A 22136-nucleotide genomic window follows, 5' to 3' on the forward strand; every position below is an offset into this window, starting at 1 on the left:
GTCAGAAATATGTGCCTTGCTGAAAATGGTTTCAACAGGTTCTTGCAGTAAAGGTATCTGACCTGATAGAGTTGTGGATGACTACAGCTTCCAGCCATACCCCACTGGAGGATTTTAGAGCCCAAAACATGACTAAGGGCCTAAATTTGGGTTTTGCTGGTGGGCAGACATCCAGCCTTGTGGTGGGGAACATTACTTCCACCACCTTGATGGACATCTCTTCACCAAATTTAGAGATCACTGCCAGCCTAGTGGTGATCTTTGTACCTTGAAAGGAACCACTGTCACAGCTGTTGCTCTGAAAGGTACCTAAGGTTTGGTGGATAGGCACCAATGGTTTTAACAGCCATCTACCAAGCCTTTTTCCCAAAGTTGGAATTTGTGTTTGAAAAACAAATATTTAATAACCCCTAGAGCCAGGGATGTTGTGCCTGGGTGCTGGGGGTTATTAATTGAATGTATCCATTCATCACTTTCAGTTTTTCCCTGGTGGGTGGGAGGTCTGCTACACTTACCCCAGTGCTCTGTAAGGATGTCTGAGTAAGCTTTCCATCAACAGAGTCAACAGGGTCACCGCTGACAGAAAGCTGATAGTCCAGCCAACTCTAAGTAGGGTGGTGGACTGAGGGTTTTATGGGCAGGGTACTTATGTGAAAAAGTACACTAAACACTAAATTGGGCTCTAAGGCAAAACATTAGACTCAGCTAAATCACCAGATCTATCCGGCCTACCATGTGATTTCAGAGTCGTTGTCACAAAAATGAACAGCATCAGCAAAAGACTGACAACAACACTTCTGACAAAGAGAGACCCTCACATGACTCAACCTTGAATCTTGCCTGTCTAAGTAGTAGGATTTCCATTAAAAAAATTAGGGGCCTGATTTAGAGTTTGGCAGACTGGTACTCCATCACAAGAATCCATTATAACCTATGAACTTGTAAGAAGGTGGATGGAATTTTCATTTTGTTGTGTGTTGAAGTACCTGTCTGCCAAACTCCATATCAAGCCCATACTCCAAAGAAAATAAGGGCCTTATTATCACTTTGGCAGATGGGATACTCCATCACAAACGTGACGGATATCCTGCCTGACATTTTACAAGTTCCATAGGATATAATGGAACTTGTAATACCGTGGACAGGATATCCATCATGCTTATGACGGAGTATCTCATTCGCCAAGGTTGTAATCAGGCCCTATGTCTGAATGAGATGACACACTTGGTGTATTTGACATCTGCTACACTGTGTTTGGCAGGAATTCTTGCCTGGGTCCACGCTATCTATGAGCAGCTGTTTTTCCCAGGTGATTCACTTTATATCGGGTTCCCTTTGTCCAATTTTATTCACCTTGGTGTCATTTTACACATCAACAGTCCTCTATTTTTCTAAATTGTTTTGTGAATGTTATCTTGCTGTGTTCTTTGCTTGCCATTGTTGGCATTGCTTGTACTTAACTTGAAACTGCATGTCACTTGTACCACATATGCCAGGGTGAGAGATTTTCTCAGTACTGTGTTTTGACATAATCAGACAGTGTTTATGAAACTGGGATGTGCCACCCTGACCTAATTTAACAAAGGATTTTCTGACACTCTCATACCATAATATTAGTTTGAGGTAGGACAGCTGATTAGAAAGGGAGAGTATGTGCAGAATGGAGAGGGTTGTTTTTGTATGCTGTTGGCACTCACCTGGAGTAGTCTGAGACTGATAAACTCATGTTCCCTGCAGTAATCAAGCAAGTGTCAACTTTCTATCATGACCAAACATATCTCTTAAATTCATGTGTGTTGCATTACCAGTCAGACATTGTATGCATGAGAGAATATTATTGAATATTTTACGCCTGAAACAGTATTTTAGCAAGTAAGCAACATGCAAATTTGAGGTATGTTGAGACAAAATGTGTGCACTTCTCTTTCTTATTGATATGGTATGATACGATATGATATTATATGATTAAGTCCTATTGTACTTTCAAGTGGTGTCTGCCATTAGCTCTGGATCATTGTGAGGCGCACGTCAAGCATTATTTGCACTACAATCTAAGATCTGTTAAGACCTGCAGTTTCAGCACACAAAAATATTACCAAGTCACCAGACAAATTCTCCTTTACTAGCTTTGATATGTACAATACAGTAAGAAGTGAATATATTCTGCTGTGTCAATATCCTCACTCCTTGTACTTCATTAAATCAAGATGATGTAAGTCCCAGCAGGCTTGAGTGCAAATTTTTTAGCGGTATTGATTTAACCTTCCCTTAGTACATATTTCATAGCTACTCCATGTGCAAATTCTGTCAAGCACACACAATAGATTGTACTTTCTATTAGAAGAATGAAGATTGGTCGCATGACAGCTTTTTGTCAGGCGCTTGGAAAAGATAGCATTTGGAAATGTAAATATAGCATTCAAGCTTTCTGAATAATTTTGTATTTTCTCGTACAGTAAATAGCAAAGGGGATTTAGGAAATGCATTCTTAATTTTTGAAGTAGGATGAAATGGAGCATAGTTTAAATATTGCATATTTTATTGATTTCAGCACTGCAATCTTATAATCGAATGACGGGGCTATAGAAAATAGGTTCGCGTAAATTATGCATGGATTAATTTGGGACAATGATTTCTGAGGAATGCTTTATATGATTGAGTCACGGGTTTATTCCAGTATGCTGGTGAATATACAAATAACAATTGCCCTGGTCAGACAAGTTTGTAATACACTTTACTTTGCCCTCCACTGCCTGCACAAGGCCTAATTGCTTATCCTAATATCCCCTCCAGTACGAAGGAATTCCAAATCCTTTCTCTGCATTGTCTTTTATCCCACCACAATCCACATGTACATGTTCGTTCGCAAAATGCACCTATCTGCTGATACACTCATTAATTCACATAAATAAATACATACAATATGTGATAAGTACAGTTGCTAAATATAAACAAGTAATAGCCTCGACTTTACTTTGCAAGGCATTAGCCAACCTTTTGGCTTTGCCAGTGCTTGTTGCAGACGTTGAACAGCATCAGCAACATAATTAAAAAATGTCAGCATTTTGCAAAAATGAAAAAAGCCAAAATGTCCAGCTATAGCATGTTGATATATAAGCACTCATGCATCATACACATGTGCGTGTATGCATGCATCATAACACTGAAGCAGACGTTTATTTTGATGATACTGAACAGTAGAAAAAACCTGAGCAGGACAGTGAGGGGCAGATGAATCAATTGGCGAGAGGAGCGACTTGACGAACTCAGACAGCGGCAGAAGTAGGGAAAGGCATGCTATGGAAGCAGAAGCAAGCAAATGAGTCTCGCAGGAAAGCTAAGCAAAGCAATGAGCTGACCCAATGTCTACTCTAAATATTGATAGTGTTCACTATTGGTCTGTCAACTTAATGAAAAGGAAGACAGTGCATCATATTTTAATACGAAAATCAATGCGCCCAAAGGGTGACTGTGTATCAGAGCACAACCTCTTCATTGCAGATGACCTCTCCACTTTTTGAAAGGGAGGAAGACTGTGCCAAAATATATATTTTTATTTGAATGGGGTGTTTCTATATCAGTCTTATTCTTTATTCGGCAAATGTTGCCATAAAAACCCACATAGATACAATCCACATGAAACTTTAAAACAACGAAATCTGTAAAATCATTAAAATCATGTTAAAAATCATTGATAAACATTTCTTATATAACAAACTAGTCAAAACAGCATTACTTGTCACAAAATTTCACAGTGGGACTGGAGCCATAGGCTTGTACTTCTGGATTCCAGAAGCACATCATTAGGGAGAGGGCCAATAAATTTTAGCATAGGCCTAATGTTTTACGCAGATCACACTACCAACAACAATGGAAGGTGCAGTGCAGTTCTCAGGGTCCACCACTGCCCTGTCTGATTCTCCATGCACCCAATGAAATGCGAGACAGAGCAAACACGATCAAGTGTGTTGGGTCAGATCGTAGGATTCTAGAAACAACCCTAAAGTCCCTAATCCCCATACTCTGACAAAGCTGAAGTATCCACTTCCTTCTATTGTTGAAATAGAGCTAGCAGAAAAATAATATTTGATTAATGCACTCTTTTGACTGGGGACGAAAGAGGCAGGTCAGGTTTGGATTACTGTCATGCAGCCTCCAGTTAGCAGTGAAATTGTGCAGTGGTAGGATCCCAAGGCGAAATTTGATGTACAAGGTTTTTGCCAATGGGGGTTCAATGTAGTGCATATATTCTTCCATACAAAAGTCAACTTTGAATTCCAGGAAGGCTAGTGTCAAAGTGCCCTAACTCCTGTTCCAACTTAGTGCCCCATTACGATAATGGCAGTCTGACCGCCGGTCGCCAATACCACAGTGGTGAGGATGCTGCAAAGCCGGCGCCTCCCCACTACCTTAATTTGATCACCACGCTGGTCTGGCCGGTGAAAACAGTGCAATGGCATTGTGTTGAGGTTTGCTGTAAAAACACCCTTAACTTGTCTGGGTGTTATTATTTATGTTTGATTATAATCTGCGTATGAACAACCTGTCCGCTGCTGACGCGTCAGTATGCAACAGCCTGCCCTACACACTGAGCACAACATATTATCTCCTTTTTTTTCTTTTTAAGATGTAAAATTTTCACAACAGAGAACACAAACAACATAAAACAGCAAAAAGGAAATTCATCAGCCCCAGAAAGAAAACATCAAAACGCCTATACCCTGAAACAGTAACATCCCTACTATTACCAATGACATTCCATAACTTTGAGCGGTACCCGTTTCTCGCGGTCAGTTCTCCGCAGGATGTGAGGTTCCACCTTGATGACGTCTGACACCTTGTGTTCAAGGTCCACATGCTCAGACAATGACCTATCACACCTTTTCACACCATTGCCACTGGCATCTTTGACCTTCACCACCTTCCATGCATTCCACCACTGACCCCCTTCAACCATAACATTACCACACACTTTCCTCACTGTCACAGGACCCCCATAGCAGGCATCCCCCTTCTTCACAAAAGTCTGCAACTTGATGCGCACCAGATCACCTGGTTGAATTGAGTGTTCTTTTGCAGAGTTTCTCTGGTCATACCTAGTTTTCATCTTTTCCTGATTTATTTCTACTCTTCCCCGTAACAAACCCTTGTCCACCGAACCTGTAAGTCTACCAGCTACAACCTAAGCTAACAACGCCGGAAAAAGTCTAGATGTACTACGTCTACCCTTGAGAAGCTCAAAAGGGGAAATTTTCATCACTGAATGTGGGGTGGTACGATAAAACCACAACATAGAGTTCACAGCCTCTTCCACATCGAATTTGCTTACTTTAGCCCACTTGATGCACTCCACAACCACCCTATTCATTCTCTCTACCAAACCATTCGTTCGAGGATGGTACAGAGAACTCTTCAAATGTTTCACACCAGACTCAACCAGGAACACTTCCATCTCGTGACTAACAAACTGGACCCTGTTATCAGAAATTATAAACTACAGAAACCCTTCCCTCCAAAACATTTCCTTTAGGAACGGTATGGCCCTACCAGTTGTGGGCGTAGCAAAGAAACGCACCTCTGGCCATTTACTGCAGTAGTCCATCAGGACAAAAGCATAGTGCATCTGACTTGGGAGAAAGTTGAACGGCCCTCCCATATCAATACCTACTTTAACCCAAGCTCTGTCCGGTATAGATATGGGTTGCAACGGTGGCTCCACGACCTTTAGCCCCTTTTCTGCACTGTTACATGCAACACATCCACTCACAGCCCTTTCCACTTCTTTGTCCACAGAGGGCCACCAATAATCAGCCCTGATACGTCTCTTTGTCATTGTGGCACCTAAATGCCCCTCATGTGCATGGTCCACCAACCTTGAACGAACATCACAAGAGGGTACACATTTATCGTTCCTCAAAACAATACCATCTTCAATTGACAACTCCTCACACACCTTATCATACGGTTGGACCTCTAAATTCAAATTCCTTTCCTTTGGCCAGCCATTGATTATGTGCTGCTTAACAATGCCCAACACCACATCACTGCTCTCCGCCGTTTTCCACACAGTTTCCGTGCACACCTTGGATTAATCTATATCAACAGAAGCTATGAAACAATCTTCCAAATCATCCTCCGAGTCGATGGAATTCTGCTCATTAATTGTTAATCGAGAGAGAAAGTCTACTGTAAAATTTTCCTTTCCTGGAATGTACCTAACCTGAAAATCATATTGTAACAATTTTGTGGTGAGACATGCAATGCGGGGGGTTGTGTAGTTGATTTTATCACCATTTAATGTGTACACCAACGGCTTATGATCCGTTTGTATCACATAATTCCTGCCCCAGACATAGCTTCTAAATTTTTCACTCGCCCAGTAGCATGCCAATAATTATTTTTCAATTACTGAGTAGTTGAGCTGTGGTTCATGTAGAACTCTTGAGGCATACCTAATAACCTTCTCATTTTCTCACGCACCTTGCCCCCAACCCACATCTACTAGCATCAACCGTAATGATGCACAATTGACTGGGTCATATGGACTCAATGTTCTAGCATCAACCAATTCCTGTTTCACTTTGTCAAATGTAGATTGACACTCACTGTCCCATTCAAACAGGACTTTGTTCTGAAGCATATTGGACAACACTTTCACTTTACTAGCATAATTGGGAATGAACCTAGAATAATATTCACACAAGCTGTAGTGTAGCCATTTTTAATATAGCATTTGCGCGTTTGCTTAAAGCATTAGGCCTCTGTGCACTTTGTTCTAGATGCATTTTATTCAGCCTCGCACTGTTATTTTTCAATAACCAGTTTCACGGTCTTGTTTTATTTTCTTCTATCACACTGTTTAGTTTACTTCAGCACCGGAGTTCTCAAACAATACATTCTTGCTCGCTCTGTTCTTCAGTCAAGGATACAGTCTGGTACATTGCCGATAGACGTGGTAGAAGTTTAGTCTTTAGGGTTTGCAGAAAGTACACATTCTTAGGTAGGGACGTTTCTTAGAACACCGGCGTGTTAGTTATAAAAACACTTCCTAGTCCTGGTACACATAAGAGGGAGATTCCGACCAGGGAACCACAACTAGACGCTGACTGCCCTGTTGCAGATGCTGATCCAGATCACAGGCCTTTGCTCAGGTATGAGGGTTGATGTCCTCCCGGGGGAACCTGAAAGGCAGGCTTAGAGCTTAACATGCTGTGCTCAAAATAGAACTTAGAAGAGAGAACGTACTATAGTAGCACTATGATAGCGTTATTCTTATGTTTCACTCTCCTCGTTACTATTTCAGTCTTACTGTGTTGTATGGTTCTGGTTATTGCGGCTCGGGCCTTGTTCTCTAAAATGCAGTCGTTTTATTAAACTAATCTTTAAAACTCAAACTGCCTTTGTCATTTATATATGAGACCACACTGTGTATGAGAGAACTGGTTGGGATCTGAGTGACCACGACTTCCCTGGGAAGCACTAAGATGTCATGCGCTGGGTTGCCCAATTGTCTCTTCTCTTTGGGAGAGATGAGGCACTGCTAGTTAGCCGGAGCTCAACCCGGATTTGGGGTGACAAGGGTCCTTCGCCGTGGGTTAGACTTAGTCCCCCACACTGCGAACGATCCTGCCACCCAAAAATCCAGTAGTCTCTCTAGGATAATGAGAGCCTATGCGACATGGCGCCGCCAACGTTTGGTCTGGCTCTAATTTTCGGGTCCACCTGTCTCTCTCGGTCTCGTATATTATAATGATCCCTCAGTTCCTTTAACGGAGACGTCCGTGGCACTGAGGACTTCCACCACCGCGATATAGGTAACCCTAGATATAGCGGATGGTTGTTCAAGCTTGAACCTTAAAAGGAAAGACCCCGTTTTTGGTGTGCCTTCTCTGAACCATCACTGTTTTTCTAATGGCGAATCCCCAGGTAATACAAATAGCTCTTAATATGAGACAACCACTCACAGCGCATTTGCTTGCACATGGTCTTACGATCCAGAGGGGTCCAGTCACGTTTGTGGTGGCCACCCATGCAGCCTATAGAACAGAACTTTTTTACTCTTGGGTCACATTTCCAGCAGTTGATGGGAATACAAATACATTTCACACATACACGATTGCGAATGCGCCTGGCAAGTACAGGGCATACGCATATTTAGAGATACCTCTATCATTATCAAGAACATAATAATTGGCTTGATGGCACCCTACCCCATACAATATTGCCAGTAAGGTTAGGTCCACTGAGTAATGATGGTCCGACCTGGCCTTTATTGGCCACATATACACCACATATGCGGTTGCAAATATGCCGGTGGCTGAAGTTCGTCGTTTATATACAGACTTAACGGCTACATATAGCCGCTTAGTACAATTTGTGATGCAGACATTAAATACAAACCCAGCGCGTGCTGCTCCAGGACAACCACATGCAGTAGCTCCAGGTATAAACCCAGTGACTGTACACTCTATCATGGGTAAAGTTCCAGCAAAACGGGAGGAGACTCCATTTTCGCTGGCGCAAAAAATTAATACGCTGGAGGCGGTATTTCCCCATACGGGACCTCAGGACAAACATAGAATATTAACTATGTGTTTACCATTTGCCATGGTTCCCACAGTGGAACAGTGTAATACATGGGGCACGGTGTTTGCAGCGCTCTACACAACAGCACACGGTACACCGACATTGGCAAACCTACCGGAGGTGCTTAAACAAATTCAGGATGAATACGGGGCTGCCCCAGCTTTAGATTTGGGAATGCAACTGATGGGAAATTTTGCCACGGTTTCCTCAATAATTCTAAGTAATCTTAAAGGGGAGGCAGTTGCACTAGCGGTGCGTATGCATCTTCATGACGTCCCGCAACTAGATCAGGAGCGGGAACTGCCTAAAATAATAGCGGAAACATATTCCAGTATCGGTCGAGATAGCCTAGGGGCTAGACCACAGAAACCACAGTTTCAAGGAAAAATTGGTAAAGATAATACCAAACAGCAACCTGAGGGTAATAAAAAGTGCTGGGAGAAAAAACAACAGACACCTAAAAAAGAAAGGGGAGAATCTCCACAACCAGAGACCCCGCAGACTAGGTATAATCTCAGAAATAGGGATAACTTGAAAACACCTGATAGATATCAATACACTTATACACGCCAATCTCGTTCCTTTCAGGACTCATCGGAAAAGAGAAATGAGAGAGGTGGGCGGTCAGAGCGGAGAACAGAGTACGTGAAACCCAGACAGGAATCACAACGCTCTTCAGAGGTTTCTGTCAAGAAGGAAGAGAAACCGATGCAACAAAAACAACAGTTTAAAAAGAAAAAAGTGGCGGCAGTCTCAGTTAGACATGCCACACAGGAAGAGAGTTCTCTTGAAGAACAAGACATGGGCACTAGCACTGCTAGACAGCGCGGCAGAGGTCACAATAGTTTGCCGGAATCTTCTAGAGCATCTGGAGGTGAAAGCAACTGATGACTTCATACAAGTTGAAACAGCAGATATGCGTGTCTCTGAACCCGATAGGTTATATACGGTGACTTTACAGTTGGAAGGAGACATTGAACGCACTATAAACGCAATCTTTTGGGATCGTGTAGTCAAGATATATGACATTTTGCTGGCTGAACAGGATTGGCCGCCTGACTTTGTTCGCACCTGCCCAGTTGGGGAGGAGGTTATTAAACCTTCGTTCTCACCACTTGTTCCAGGGGAACTCGCAGAGTCCTATAGCATCAAATGGGCTCTAACACAAGCACCTGCCTTATATAGAAATCACATAGGGTGGGATAGGGATTCTCCATATCATGTAATTCCGATTAAAGGTGAACCTCAGCCACAACCGCAATATCAAATAAAACATGAAGCAAGGGCACCGGTAAGAGAAATACTTACGCAATTAGAATACCAGGGAGTAATTGAACCCTGTGTCTCGCCGACGAATAATCCCTTATTCCCTGTAGCTAAACGGGACCATTCTTATAGAATAGTCTACAGACACTTCAACGGACATACACTTACATATGCTATACAAAATGCACATAGCGCCGCACTAATGAACAACATTGTGCGGAAAAAGTACAAAACGACTTTGGACATCTCAAATGGTTTCTTCTGCCAGAATACAGCACCCGAAAGTAGGGACCTTACAAGCTTTAGTGCGTTAGGTTCCTAGAAAAAATTCTGCCATTTGCCTCAGGGGTATACGAATAGCTCGGGACTGTTTGCAGCTCGTGTGACTGAAATTTAACACAGGTTGGACCCTGAAGCATTGTCATATGTGGATGACATATATCTCACGGATGACGAGTTACTACAACATTTAAGACGGGTACCCCGCATTGTTGTTGGGTTTGCCAAAATTGGCTACAAATTTAACTTCAAAAAATCAAAAATCGCCTTCCTCAGCGTCATATTCCTGGGATATGAGCTGTCAAATGAAGGTAAGAGCCTAGCGCCACAATTTTTAGAAAAATTTGCACAATTGCAACCACCTAATACGATTAAGAAAGTCCAATCATTGTTGGGCTTTCTAAATTTTGGCAGAACATACATTCCTGATTATGCTACACGCATAAAACCATTATAAGAATTAATACGTCCTGATTTTTCAAGCAAATTCTGGACAATTGAGCATACACATACTCTTCGGGAGTTGCAAGCAGATCTCCTGGATGCAAAACATTTACATACGCGGGACAATAAGACACATTTGGTCATCAGGGTAATAGCTGGGGCCATTGGGTTTACGTATGTCACATTTAATGAGGGTGAGACAGTCCCGATTGGATACAAGTCCCACTTGTATTCGGCTGCTGAACAACGATTCGCACCAACAGAGAAAATTCTCACTGCTGTACAGATGGCTGATGCCCAGGGCAAACGCATTATAGTCGTTTCCCCTATTCCGGCCCTAGAGGCTGTTACAAAAGCGAGTGTTCCTAACGCGAAAGCACTGCACCCGCGATGGATACAATGGGCTACGTCTTTAACAGCCACTGATCTAGATTACATTTTTGACCCAAAGTTACAGACTCAGGAATTTCTACAATATGAAATTGAATATCCAGTTCCCGCTGACACGTTGCCTATTGATCACTATCATGTAGTCATGTAGTGAGCGGCCATATGATGGGGGAGAAATTCCGCCCCCAACATACTTATACACCAACCTTAGGGGACTGTACGGCACAGTTGGCTGAGCTGAAAGCTCTATTGATGGCATTAGAACATATGGATCCGACACAGTTCACACTGATAGTTTGTGATTCGTATTATTGTGTCCAGTCTTTTAATGAATACCTACATTACTGGTGCCTGAATGGGTTCAGAGATTAAAAAGGGCAACACCATAAAACACAGACTACTGTGGGGGAAGGTAGCGGATCTGAAGGAGACGCTACCCAAAGTCCATGTTGTACATACTCTTGGACACCAGCACGTTGGAATATACATTGCTGGGAATACTTTGGCTGATGAAGCCACAAAGTCGGCAGTGGCAGTTGCCACTGTGGCCGCAGTGACTCGTTCGAGTTCCAAACCAGACACAGAGATTCTGGCTGCCATAAAAGCTACGGTTGATGACACGCCTTATCCTAAAGGATTTCCTAATAAATATCAATACTTTATGGGAAGTATGCTGAATGCTGAGGTTAAAATTCCAGTTGAGGCGTACGCGAGATTCCCAATAAAGTTGTAAGATCTCAATTGATTAATGCAGTGCATGAGGGGGTGGCATCTGCACATGCTGGCGTGGCCGCCATGATTTCGCTATTACAGGCCCGTTACTGGTGGCCTGGTCTCTATAAGGAGACTAAGCAGTATGTCCTTTGTTGCGACATCTGTCAACAAATTAAAGTTTCAACAGCTAAGCTCCCGCCGCAGACGCCCCTCTTCATATCAAACAGACCATTACAATGTGTGTACTTGGATCATTGCGGTCCACTGACACTGGATAGTGCATACAAATATATACTGGTGGCTGTAGATTCTTGATCCAGATTTGTGTGGGTTATGTCCACAGCGCTCGGCTGACACTCAAACTGTTATTAAAGATTTGCGTGTCTTTGTCAGTACATATGCAGTTGCAGCGTTCCATTCGGACCAGGGCCCTGCTTTTGCCCCAAGGGCATTCAGGGACACCATGGTTTTGTTGGGGGTCCAGCTCCAGTTCTCGTCTCCATTTCATCCCGAGGGAAATTCTGTTGTGGAGCGATTAAATCGTGATTTAAAGCAATCCTTAACGGCAAGAGTCTTAGGTACGGGTCGTAGTTGGCTAACCCACCTGTATGGAGTACAGAGAGCACTGAATAACCTGCCTAGAAGGTCCCTGGGGGGTCGTACTTCATATGAGTGCCTGTTCGGAACACTCATGTTTGTTCCAGATCTAGATGGCCCTGGTGTGGAGGCGGCGGAAACGCCTTTTGACATAAATGATCGTGTCACTGTTTTGCAGGAATTACAACAGTTCCGTGAAGATAACTCTTCTAAAAGTGCTGCCTCCACAGGAATTAAGGATGTGCCAGTAACGCCTACTGGTTGGATTCCCAGAGTTGGGGATCTTGTGCGTGAAAAGGTCGCAGTGAAAAAAGAATTTGGCCCTTCTTATCGAGCACCAGTCCCTGTGTTGGGGATACACGAAACAAGAACTGTTATTTTACCACCGTTGCCAGGTGCCAAAGAAAATCGCTTTGTTTCCATCGACAATGTCAAGTTACAACATGTGGCCGATTCTGCACAGCAGACCAAGAGGAACGTCCAGTAGTTCCTGAATCCCTCTCACTACTGGGGAAGATGTTCTGCTCCAAGTTATTTAGACCAACACTGTTGCCTCTCCGAGCTTGGGGAGGGTGGAAGATGATCTTGCATTAGTTCCACTTACGACAAATAATTTGGAAACATTTGATCGAGTCACCATGACTACTGATGTAGCGGGTGGTGCTATCTACAGCGTACCACCGCAAGAAACACCAACTCCTCCATTGAATACGGCGACACCTTTTACAAGAACTGCCTCTGGGTACCTTACAAACAACAACGATGGTCTATCAGACTCGTTTGCCTCTTCAACCACTGACCCAGGTCCACGTAAACTGATTTATTGGCTCAAAGATACGTATTTTGTTTTTCCTTGGAACTATCTGTGGCTCTTATTGACTATGTTAGCATTTTTTCTCTGGAAAGGGTTTTTTGTTACCTTTTTTCTGTTGATACATGGTCATTTTCTTCCTGAGAGATCAGCGGTTGAATAGGTGGAGGAGTTGTTGAAGCCACATTTTTCATCACATAAGGTTCGAAGAGACTTGTCCTTTGTGAACATTTCTGCAGTACCAATTCTGGATGGGATTGTGTGGGATAAAGTAATGTTTGATATATACGGTCCCACTGAGATAATTCAAATACCGTATGTTCTAAAGTTATCTATGAATGATATCTTAATACCAGGCATTGTATCTGATGATTGGGATATGAAGACAGTTGATTCCATGATGACTGAATTACAATACTATACTGTCTATGAGAATGAAGATGTTTACCAGTTTAAAGACAATTATGGTGACATGTTTTGCTATAATTATTATGGGCACCACTTTATACATAAAGCAAGTAGTCCAAAAACGATATTTGACTATACGCAATGGGAGCATTGCCCAACTCCCCCGCAAGGGAGTTCTAAAACATATACTGACAAATTTGCGTATTTTTCTGGGCATCATCAAATGAATGCTAAGTCATATTATTTTAAGTTAACTCCGTATAAAGATAAGCAAATGTTGTTGACTAATACGAAATTCATATACTCAGATTCTTTTGTTTCCCGACTGTCGATTGAAGGTTATGAATATTGGTCAGAAAATGTTGATTTGAAAAGTGTTTGGGGAACAAAACATTGGCCGACACAGGGTAGAGAAACATTGTTTAGAGCTTGTCTCATTCCCTTCCAAATGATTTTTTTAAATGAAACAGTACAACAGACTAGCTGTTTGGGCTTAGCAATAATTAGAGAATTGAATATGCCTAGTATACATGTCCCTACAAAAATGAAGGATTGGCAGAAATATATCAATGCCACTTTTAGTGAACTTACAGACTGGGTCCAAAATGGTACATTTAACACTTCATTGTCACGTCCGGGCGGGTGGTTATTGTGGCCTATAGACACCAATGAGTCTCATCAACGTTTTGTCACCTCCTCTGGGGGTTTCAGGACGAGTCGGGCAGACCCTCGCTACATTTCACCTGAACATGCTGAAATTATTACTACATATAGTGTGGGAAAGTTGTGTCAACAATGGTTAAAATCATCCTCGCTAGATGCAGTAAAGACACATCTCACTCTCCTGTCTAATAACACTAACTTGCAAGATTTTTTGTCAGGCCCGAAGACACCACGTAGGAAACGTTTTTTGTACGAAGTGTACAATGAAATATGGAAACTTTCCCAACAAGAGGCTGCGGCCCGGTTAAGGCAGATAGATCAGGAAAATTTGAAAAAGGCATTAGCTGTTGTGGATAATGGAATTCACACCCTTTCCGACCGAATATATACCATTGACAACATTGTTTCTTCTGCCATAGACATTATACGATCTGATATGTCTTCTTTATATCATGGACAAAGTCAAACAAGGTCCATTATGCAGTTGGGTTGGACACTTCAGACACTGAAGGCGGGTCGCGTTCCGTGGCAGCACATCAGGGCCAGGGAGATATTTTTTTCCTTTAATTTGACACGACAACAACAACTGATGGCTAAGAAGGAGGCAACTTATGTCATGCTTAGCATAAATTGGAAAGATTGCCTTTTACAGTGGCCGAGATTCCCTCAGCTGAGTGGTTGATACACGGGGTTATTCATCTGCCTATTTCTACACTACAATTCACTTCTTGTTTAAAACATGTTCCGGTGGGCAGATATGAAAAGCTGGGAGATAGTTATATACATGAGGTGTGGGAACTTCCCTTCTTGTACAGATGTCTCAATGGCATGAGAGAGGTTTTTCTTAGCGGTAGTGAATGCGAGACTTCAGTCAGCCATTCGATGATTTGTAAGCAGCTGTCCTTGCATGGGGCATGTCATGCCTCGGTTGCAAACTTGGCTTGCTATCTGAAGGGAGTTCCGGTCCCCTTGATTAAACGCACATTCCAGGTGCTTTCAAACGGCAGCTACGTCCTCCTCAATAGTGAAGACTGTTGTGGCATGCGGGCCGGAATAGTTTACGTTGTTTTGGTCACCAAGGTCGTTACTTGCTGCGGGAATGTGTTGTTTCCCCCCACTAAATTAAGGGAGGTAGCAGATATCTGGCCTCACATTGCTACTTCCAAGGTGAATTTCGACAAGTTAAGTAGACCAAAGGCTTTATTGTTTGAGAAGCATGTGGCTCTTACATTTGCACGCGAAACCTACGCACTTCAGGTGGCAAGGTCATCGGCGGATATACAGTCCCTGTTAAATACCAACTTTCCGAGCCACTTTGGTGAACTTGTGGGATGTATATTTAATGCATCCAGCACAGCTGGCTTGGCACATTTTTTCAAAGCCGTAGGTGTTGGTTTCGTTCACACCTTCTCTTCCGTATTCGGTTTAATACCTTCGGCTATTCATTCAATTTTCGGAAGCATTTTTGGGGGATTTCCGATCACTTTGGCTTTATTAGCTGGCATTTTGCTGTTGCTGTGGTTTTTCCGCAATGGCAGTCCCGCCGCAACAAGGACGAATGTGGGCGCTCCTATCGGCGCAGCTGTGTCGTGAACGCATGATGCAGCACTTCGGAGCAACACTCCTGGGACATTTGGAGTGTGACTGACCTCTGTCATTCAGACCGGTTTTGGATTGTGTGCAGCCCGTGTTTCGGTGCCGTTGGTGCTCTTTTGAACATGCACTAGACGTCTGTCTCTCACAGCAACGCCCCCCAGTGGTTGATGCTGATCTGTTGATGTTCCCGATGAGGGCTCATTCCCAGACATGCGCGCTGCGGCTGCGTTTGCTTAGTGAGGCTGATTACGAGATACCCTTCCTGTTGGAAGTTGATATTACCTCGTTTACGGACAGTGTACGGGACGCTGCCTTGGTCGATTCCGGGGCTTTGGAACACACCTGCTCCTTAATAGTCTTTGGCGTGGATTTTCCGGTCTTGTCATCTGCCGAAGTGGAGAACCTCCTGCTTTCAATGACCACGGTTTAAATTGGATTTGGTCTAAATTGACACTGTTACATGAATTTGGCTCTTAGCCGCATGCTTATTTTTAAATTTAGGATTACTGTGCTTTGGTGTCCTCTTGACTTGTTGAAATTATATCAGGTTTTAGTTACTTCTTTTTAACTTAGGGCATTTTTTAGCTTCGTTTTAAACCACTTTCCACCGACAAGGGGAGGGTTTAGTGTAGCCATTTTTAATATAGCTTTTGCGCGTTTGCTTAAAGCATTAGGCCTCTGTGCACTTTGTTCTAGATGCATTTTATTCAGCCTCGCACTGTTATTTTTCAATAACCAGTTTCACGATCTTGTTTTATTTTCTTCTATCACACTGTTTAGTTTACTTCAGCACCGTAATTCTCAAACAATACATTCTTGCTCGCTCTGTGCTTCAGTCAAGGATACAGTCTGGTACATTGCCGATAGACGTGGTAGAAGTTTAGTCTTTAGGGTTCGCAGAAAGTACACATTCTTACGTAGGGACGTTTCTTAGAACACCGGCGTGTTAGTTATAAAAACACTTCCTAGTCCTGGTACACATAATAGGGAGATTCCGACCAGGGAACCACAACTAGACACTGACTGTCCTGTTGCAGATGCTGATCCAGATCACAGGCCTTTGCTCAGGTACGAGGGTTGATGTCCTCCCGGGGGAACCTGAAAGGCAGGCTTAGAGCTTAACATGCTGTGCTCAAAATAGAACTTAGAAGAGAGAACTTACTATAGTAGCACTATGATAGCGTTATTCTTTTGTTTCACTCTCCTTGTTACTATTTCAATCTTACTGTGTTGTATGGTTCTGGTTATTGCGGCTCACGCCTTGTTATCTAAAATGCTGTCGTTTTATTAAACTAATCTTTAAAACTCAAAATGCCTTTGTCATTTATACATGAGAGCACACTGTGTATGAGAGAACTGGTTGGGATCTGAGTGACCACGACTTCCCTGGGAAGCACTAAGATGTCATGCGCTCGGTTGCCCAATTGTCTCTTCCCTTTGGGAGAGATGAGGCGCTGCTAGTTAGCCGGAGGTCAATCCGGATTTGGGGTGACAAGGGTCCTTCACCGTGGGTTAGACTTAGTCCCCCACACAGCGAACGATCGTGCCACCCAAAAATCCAGAAGTCTCATTAGGATAATGAGAGCCTACGCGACAAAGCCAATAAATGATCGTAACTCATCTCTGTTCTTGGGGTTTGGAGATTCTAGGACAGCCTTTTTCCAACCCAGGCCATGGTGCTACCCCTTTTCTGGACACACGGTGCCCCAAAAATTCAATCTTTCGCTTGAAAAATTCACATTTTTCTTTCTTCACACAGACACCATAAGACTGAAAAATCTTGAAAACAGACCTAATTTTCTCTTTGTGGTCTTCCAAATCTTTAGCATGAATAAGAACATCATCTTGGAAAATCCGAAACCCCTTGGACATTACCTAAGAGCTTGTGCATGATGCGTTGAAAAGCTGACGCTGCAGATGCCAACCCAAATGGCATCCTGCAAAACTGGAACGTGCCAAACGGGGAATTAAAGGCTGTATAATGGCGTGATTCTTCATCTAACACCACCTGGTGATAAGTAGATGCTAAGTCAATCTTGGAAAACCACTCCGAACCTCTAAGTTCTTCCAGTAGGTCACTGATTTTGGGTAGAGGTTATGAATCCACCCAAATTTCTTTATTGAGAGTCCTTAAGTCCACACATAAACGTATGTCGCCATTACGTTTTCGGGCAACCACCAGTGGTGAAAGCCACAAACTAGACTCAATTGGTTCAATAACGACATTCTCCTGAAGCCTGTCTAATTCAGCTTTGAGATCCTCCCTCAAACTAAACGGAACAGACCTGATCTTATGTTTCACAGGAATTGCCTTATCTTTTATTTTTATCCTTTGTTTAAAGCCTGAAATTTTCCCCAACCCCTGAGCAAACACACTGGGAAACTCATCTTCAAATAGTACCATCTCTTTTGAGTCTTCGACAACTAGAACTTGTTCTTTAGTCCTGGGTTTCAGCACCATATCAAACAAACCATGGTGGTACCAACCCAGAATGTTTTGCCATAGATCTTATGACCCTTAAACGCTAGACTGTCTTCTATATATCCTTCTAAATCAATTTTCCTGCCCTCATAAGGGACAGGAGATCTATCCAGTGGCAACAATTTCCTATCACCCCAAGTGTTGTGAAACAATTCAGACGTGATCATAGTAATTCGTGCCCCTGAGTCAAACAACAATTGTAACCATTTGTCTCCTACTCGAATATCCACCAGGGGATCGACACACTGGTTTTGGTCTTTAACCCCCAAAACATTATCTGTGACCACAACTATCATGTCCTGAAAGGCCTTTGCCAAAAGCTCTTCCCTATTGCCCTCATCTTCTTCTACTACACTACTAACTTTAGTTTGCTTACTAGCCATAGATTGACAAACTTTAGCAAAATGGCCTAGTTTACCACATTTCCTACAAACAACATTTTTCGCAGGACAATTTTTACCATCCTTGTAGTGGGAAATATTCCCACATCTAAAACATATGTTTGAACTCTTCAAAAATGGGTTGTCCACTTTCTTCAGATCGCCTTTCTTCACCATTCCAGTTTTTGTTACAACATTAACTTGAAATTGTTCAGTGTCCTTCGTACAAGCACTAGCTGTGAGTTTCTTCAGTGAAATCTGCGCCAGTTCAATACTCTTGGCCACTTTGATAACATCTTCCAGCGTTGGAATTCCCATGCTCAATAGCTTTTGCTGAATGTGCTTGTTCGAGCAATGGCCAATAATCTGGTCTGTTATCAACTGGTCTTGAAGATCTCTAAATTCACACTTGGAAGACAATTGTCTAAGCGCACTGATGTATGCATCCACATCTTCACTATAGAGTTGACCATGCTTCAAAAATTTGTGCTGCAACACTACCAGACTCGGTTGGACATTGAACCTTGAAGATAATTTCTTGGTAGCAACTTGATAGTCATTAAGATCCTCTTCAATTTGCGCTACATCTGGTGGGTGTTTAAAGATCTCTCTCCCTTCAAATCCGAAAGAATGTAGAAGAAAACATTTTTTCCTTTCTGGTCTAAAACCAGAGGCTCCTATAGCCCCAAGGTAAGTCGCGAATCCATCAAACCATTGTCTCCATGGGATGGCAGGCGCACCAGGCGACTCTAGAAATGGTGGTGTAGGATTAACCAACTGCATAGATCGACCAGGAACACAGCAGCTAAAAGTTTGCCTTTTTCCAAAGAATCTGATAGATTAGAAAAATATTTATTTACTTTAAAAATCAAAACTTTCATGAACAACTACAAGCTGTGTGTAAATCTGTACAGCTGTACAGTCCAGTCAGCAACAACACTGTTAAGACTTCTGTAGAATTTTAAACTTGAAACACCTCCAAGATGGCTCCTATAAAATCCAACTAGAGCTTTAGAATACCTGGTTTGCGTTATGCTCTCCGCCTCCAACAGTCACATGGGCCTTTCCACCACCTAAGCACACCAACTGCAGAGCTCCCAGCACACCCGCGTTTCCTGCTGGTAAAGCACCAAACAGACGTGCGTCGAGGAAAAAGCAGGGAATGTGCCCTCACCCTTGAGCGAAGGTAAATATGTGTGGGTCGAGATGCGGCGGCCTCCAGAACCCTCGTCGCCAAAAATTATGTTGAGGTTTGCTGTAAAAACACCCTTTACTCATCTGGGTGTTATTATTTATTTTTTATTATAATCTGCGTACGAACAACCTGGCCGACGCTGACGTGTCTGCCTGCCCTCAATCCGACGTGTTCTAACCGCTCCTTGTCGAATGCCCGGGCAGGCAGCACGCAACAGTATGCGACAGCCCGACCGACACACTCAGCACAACACATTGGCTTCAGCTCTCAGGGAGAGCCGAGGCCATTGCCACTGCACTATCGGTGCCGTCAGCACATTTGGAATGCACACTGTCTGCCATGGCAGACAGTGCGCATTCTGAGTGTTTTGACAGGTGGTTCTCTGCAATGCCCATGATATGAGCATGGGCACTGCAGGTGCCCCCCTGTGGCCCTGTCTCTTCCTTTCCATAGGCCTTTTCATGGGGGATCCCCTCCATGGTAAGGCTGGCGGAAAGGAAAGTTGTGATCAGCACAGCTGTGCTTGACCACAACTTGCTCTGCAACCACCCTCTGGGATCTATGATCCTGGCAGTGGCGGTGGTCTTTTGGCAGTCCAACTGGCAGCACCCTAATGCGAATGTCCTCAGTTCTTTATCTATATTCCCCCAGTAAACCCCCTGAAGTGCAGCCTTTGGCATGCCAGTCATAGCTCCTGGGTTACTCCACTTGTGTTCACACCCCATCTTTATCAGGAAGGTCTTAATATGCCCTGACCAGGGGATCCTGGAGGCCCTAGGCTTCAGAAGAAGCTCCCTCAATCCCACCCGATACGTAACTAGCTCCACAGAGGCCGATAGCCATCTCCAGTATAGCAAAGGTCTGAGGGCTGCTTTATCAGCAAAGGACCTTTGGCCTAAGTTCAGCCGTAATAGAAGGAGTGGGGTGCTGGTAAGGTTTGTCAAGGATCGTAAAAATTGATTCTCGCCCACCTCTAGTGCTGTGAACTTTTTGTGTCCCCACAGTTCTCCCCCACAACAAAGACCTACCTAATGCTTGCGGGTTTAAAATTTGGATGGCTGGAGTTACCAGTTAAAAGCTAGAGCCCTTAAAACCTCTCAAACTACCCCCTGCAAAGTGTTCAAGCTTCAACTTTCTCTTGTGGATCTGAGCGGACCAGCCAAAATTCTTCATCAGAATGTGGCACAGGTATTCAAAGGTGCGGATACTCTCAAGAGAAGCACTGTACAGGGACAGATTTGGGAGGGTCGTATGGCTGGGATTAAAAACCATGTACTTGTTTTTTTGTGGCTTGATCTCAAGCCCTCTTTGCTGACAAAAGACACCAAACTGATACAGATTACAGATCAGATCCACTCTCTTCAAAGGGGTGTCTATGCATCATATCCAACCAAAATGGAAAACTGAGATTGTCTATTAAATATAAGTACCCCAGTTGATTTGAAGAGTGATTGTATAAGATTGGTCACCCTCACCCCAAAACATTAAAACACTGCATACAAAGAGACACACTCCTCAAAGGGAGTGCGTATGCATGAAACTAGACCTCCTCTTTGATTGTCCCAGTTGAGTCTCTCAGTACACTTTCAAAGTTGGTGTGCTGCAATCAATGTTATGTCAGCAAAGTCAAGGAACTGTGAAAAATTCAAGTGTGTAGTATGTAGCTGGTGGCACATTCTGCAACGCACAGTCACAAATACATTACAAAAACATGGTGTGAAAGTGCACTGTCATTTACAAACAACATATTTTCCTTTAAAATGGCCCCTAAATTTGCACAGACATACAGTTTTATTAGTAAAATTTGTCAGAGCTGGGATCTCAGTCACATATTGGTTTACAAAGCCTGGCTCTAACTCCTGTGGGTGAAAACCCCTGTGTCACAATTCAGCAGACCTTGGACATAGATGAGATTAACCAGGAGCTGCAAATCAATTAAATAATCATTGCAGTTTCAAATATTTTTCCGTCCATGATGAGAGTTGTGTGAGTGTAAAAGCTTTATTTATAAATCAGTTTAGTTGCTTACTTTTTTTTTAACTTGTCACAAAATATCATCAATATCAATCAATAATTAACAAAGCATAATGATCAATCATTGACAGCCTAAAATGCATTAAGCATGTTCCATTAAGTAGAATCCCAATTAAAAGACTCAGGTGGTCATTCCAACCCTGGCGGTCGGTGTTAAAGCGGCGGCCAAACCGCAAACAGGCTGGCGGGAAAAAAAATGGAATTCCGACCCTGGCGGAAACCGCCAACAGCGACCGCCACATCAACACACCGCCCGCCACGGCGGTACAAACAAACAGCGCGGAGGTCACC

This window comes from Pleurodeles waltl, chromosome 1_1 (genome assembly GCF_031143425.1).
Source record: "Pleurodeles waltl isolate 20211129_DDA chromosome 1_1, aPleWal1.hap1.20221129, whole genome shotgun sequence".
NCBI classification, from domain to species: Eukaryota; Metazoa; Chordata; class Amphibia; order Caudata; family Salamandridae; genus Pleurodeles; species Pleurodeles waltl.